Source organism: Momordica charantia, assembly GCF_013281855.1.
Source record: "Momordica charantia cultivar OHB3-1 chromosome 7 unlocalized genomic scaffold, Mcharantia_2.0 BLBB01000007.1, whole genome shotgun sequence".
In the NCBI taxonomy this organism is placed as follows: Eukaryota; Viridiplantae; Streptophyta; class Magnoliopsida; order Cucurbitales; family Cucurbitaceae; genus Momordica; species Momordica charantia.
Window position 1 is genome coordinate 1,047,780 of NW_028275165.1, and position 4,801 is coordinate 1,052,580.

Genomic DNA, 4,801 nt, shown 5'->3' on the forward strand with positions numbered 1-4,801 from the left:
CTTCTCAACTATGTCTAATTGATTAAATTACAACTTCGGTTCATGAACAGAGTCGTATCTAATGGATTACTCGATATTCAATTTTGTGATTAATAAATTCTTAAAATTTAAGAATTCAAGTCTCTTTTGATTTTCAATTTTGTATCTAATAAATTTTTGAACTGTTGATTAATTTGTATCTAATAAATATTGATATATTCGACATGTTATTAAAATTTAGAGATTTATTAGATACATGATTTAAATATTATGTCTAATAGGACCTTGACCTTTATTGTTTTTAACTAATAGTTTCATTATTAAAAAAAAAAATCTTACTAGCCGGGATGTATTATACAGAAAATCAAAAGTTCAACGACCTGTTAGAAACTTTTGAAATTGAGGGATATATTAGACATAAATTTAAAAATTCAAAAACTTATTAGATATTTAAAAAAAAAAATCAGGGACCTATTTAGTTATGGTTAAATTAATAAATTATAAATTTAATTCCTAAACTTTCAAAGTGGTGGGTATTCAGTTTATACATATATTTTAAAAAATTTCTAATATGTATTTAAACTTTTAACTTTTAAAAATTTTGAATGTTGATTAGATTACTTTAAAAGTTCTTGCTTGCAGTACTTGTGGGTTATGCAAAAAAAAAAATAATAATAATAATAAAAAATTCTGAAACCAAACAGTAGTACTTACTAAATACAAAAGGTAAAGTTTTAGACTTATTAAATACTTTTTAAAACATAACTGTAAACAAAAACTTTAAATTTTAAGTACCAAACTTATAATTTAACCTATTAATAATGACTTTACTATTAACTAATAGGTTATGGGTAAGTAAAATTTTCTCTTTAATTTAGCTTTCAAATTGGGTCATTTTGTAAATCCGATTATAGTTAGAAGATAAGATATTTGTTTCTCCATCCTATAACTGATTTTTTATTTTTAGTACAACATGTAATGTGAGATGGGAGATCGAACTCACAACCTTTGAGATATATGTCAATTATCGCTTAGCTATTCGTTTTTTTATTTTTTCTTATTTTTTTTTAGAGTATTGCTTTATATAAAAGGGAGAGAAATTCAAATCAATGAAAAGAGGCAATGGTTCCTAACTGGTTGAGCTTGGGATAATTTTTCTCTTTATTAATACTGAAATAATTGATTAAAAAAAATTAATGGACAGAATCTAGATGTAGTTTAAAATTAATTCTCTGGCCATCTTTCAAACAAAAAAAGTAAAAAGATAATTAAATAACCATGAGACCATTAAAATGATTTTCTAACGACTGTATTAGCATGGAGTCATATACAAGTCAATAATGAAGTCACATGTAGCCTCAATAATTCTGATGGTCCAAGCTATATTAATATATATGCTTCTATAGTTTTTTCTCCCAACATAAAAGCTGTCAATTTCAAACTACAAAATCCTACCGCTCATGAGAAGGCTCCATGGAGTAAAGAGATGGATTATATGTTGTCATATTCCCTGCGTTCCAAAAAAATTAAAGTACCTAAAAGATAGATCAGACGTAATCGACAAACTTGGACCACTGTGAATTGTGGGCACAATAATGCGTTTGATTTGAACTTACGCTAAATAGGATAAAATATTTTAAACTTTAGCGGAGGACAAACTACATAGCTGGAAAATATCAATGTTGTAAAATAATTATTATTTCAAAGGAGAGAAATTTTGTAAACGTTACATTTTCCATTATGTACAAAAGTTTTCAAGCGGAGGAAGCCCGCTAGGCACGATCTCGGTCTAACTCACTATCAATAATATTAAATTTCCATTGACATATTGATATTTATGTTGACATTTTTACATGCCTGCAAGTTCAACGTCAACTTGAGAGGTAAATCGACATTTCCATGGCAAAAAAATCGGAAAGAAGTATAAAAATTAATTCATAATTACCATTTATCTGATAATGTTGGTAATAACTGAGTTTTTTCTTTTTTTTTTAATTTTTTTTACAAAGATTCACTAAAGTACGATTTGAAATAGCTTTTATTTATTTATAAATACTATTTATATAAATATTGAGAGAATTAGATTAAATCAATGACTCATGAAAAGAGGCACAGTTCCTAACTACTAATTGAGCTCGGGATAATTTTTCTCTTCATTAATAGTGGAATAATTTATTAAAAACTTAATCGACGGATCAAACAATCAAATAAATTTAGTTTTAAATTAGTTCTCTTAACATATTTCAATAAAAAAAGTAAACAATGATTAAATAACTATGACACACCATTAAAATAATTTTTATGATGTATCACTTAGAAAACAATAATTCATGAAATTTTTTCTTGTCGTTGAATATGTTAACATAAATGTATGATAGGGCCAATAGTATTTGATAATTAAATATGTTAGTTGAAAACAAATAATTCATTTTCATGCTTCAAAATTTATTTGTATCAAATTTATTTGAATTCATTTACTCTTTGAAAAAAGTATCAATATCAGATAAAATAACAATAAAGATAATAAATGGGACCACGTTGTGTCAAATTGAGACTCACTCTTTCTATCTACGTTTTCAAAATTGTCCTATTTACACGTATTACCATAGATTCATACACAATACCATAATTGACATTAACATGTAGTCTCAATAATTCTCATGCCACTACTAGGTCCAAATGTATGCTTCTATGCTAAAGCCAGCAAAGCCAAGTCAATTTCGTACCCCTAAATCCTACGGCTCACGAGAAGGCTCCAGAGAGTAAAGGGAAGTAGTACACAACCCTGTCTTCCAAAAAAGTACCTAAAGGACGGACCAAACGTGGCAGAACGACATACTTTGGACCACATTCTCGTGTAAATTGTGGGCGCAATAGGATATTGATTTGAACTTACAATCAATAGGTACAATTAAGACTATTCAATATAAAGTATTTTAAACTTTAGCGGAAGGATGAAGTAGATAGCTGACAAATGTCAAAATGTTGCAAAATAATTATTATTTCAAAGGAGAGAAATTTTGTAAAAGTGACATTTCCCATTTATGTACAAATGTTTTAAAGCGTGGAGGCTAGCTAGGTACGATTTCTGTCTACCTTATTATCAATAGTATTAAATTTTCATTAACATATCGATATTTACATTGACATTTTTACATGTCCACGAGTTTGACGTCAACATGTGAGTTAAATCGACATTTCTATAGTATCGCAAAATATCGAAAAAAAATATAAAAAATATCAATAAAATATCACTAATGTGGACATAATATTAATATTAATAATTTTAAAATTATATAGAAAGGGTGTGGACTGCTTATTTGTTAGAGATGACAATATTACGAGGCGGGAGTCAGGCATGCCCTGCCATCCATGTTTTCATGGAAACTTTTAGTTCTCACCCCAACATTATTTTCTAGGTCGAGGAATCCTTAATCAGGAACAAGGACATGGTGGAAAATGCATTCCCTATTCTTGCGTACTTGACCCTACGAGAATTTTTATCATCCATAAGGTAGAGACATGAAAGTAAAATTTTATAGGGGATAAAAAAACGTTTTAAAAGAATTAATTTAGAGGGAGAAATAAAAAAGATTTAGAAAAAAAAAATAGTGAGAGAAAGTTAGAGGCAAAAAGAAAATTTAGAGAAGTGGAGTAAAGTTGAAAGATAAAAACATGTTAAAGAAAGAAAAAGAAAGAAAAAATTTTTTGAAAAAAAAATCAAGATATATTTGTTAGAGAAAATAAATAAATAAAAACAAAAATTACACTGGAAAATATTTGAAACAAAGAAAAAATTTAGATACGTAGAAGTTGGAGATATATTTGTTACAAAGAAAATAGATGAGAAAGAGAAACAAAAGTTATAAAATACTAAATTTGAGATACAAAAGAAACAATATTAAATTCTTAGCAAAAGTAAAATGAGAGTGATATGTTAGATAGAGACCAAAATTCTGGAGTGAAATAAACAATAATAAATATTTGAGATATGAAAATTTTCCAGCTGTCACTTTCACGTATTAATTATCAAATAATATTCACTCATTTATATCCTTTTGTTAATATTTTTCGGAGGGGGAGGCTTTTTTTTAAGGTGGACACTTGGTAAATAATTAAATTAATTATAAATTAGCAATAAAATGTTTAGATTTGTATCTAATAGGTCTGAAAATACTAATTTTTGTGTCACTTACAGGTTCTTAAAGTTTAGAAATGTCTAATTGGTCTCATAATTTTCAAATTTTTATCTAATAGTTACGTAATTGAACTTTAATTTTATGTCAAATAGATCCCTGACATATCCGACTTTTTTTTTTAATTTATGGATTTATTAGACACGTTGAATATTATATTCTAATAGGACATTGATCTTTCAATTTTATACCTATTAATTTCATGATTTTCAAAAAATAAATTGGATTTTATACCTATTAATTTCATGATTTTCAAAAAAGAAATTGGAACCTACTAGACAAGGAATTGAAAGGTAAGAGTTATTAAAAACTTTTAAAATGTAGTGTGTATTGGACGAAGTTGAAACTTCAAAGATCTATTAGACATAAAAATTAGGAAAAATACACTTTTGGTCCTTGAGATTTGAGGTAGGTGTTCATTTGGTCCGTGAAGTTTCAATTTGGTCCTTAAGTTTCAAAATAATCACTTTTGGTCCCTAAATTTTCAAAATTTGTTCTAAATGATCCCTAAGCATTCTTTGACCCTTAGTTGACTTAACGAAAAAATGACGTGGCGGTGATTGGATTTTTCTAATTTGATGTTTTTAATGAATTGTAAAAAAATATTAATTTTTAAACAAATTTAT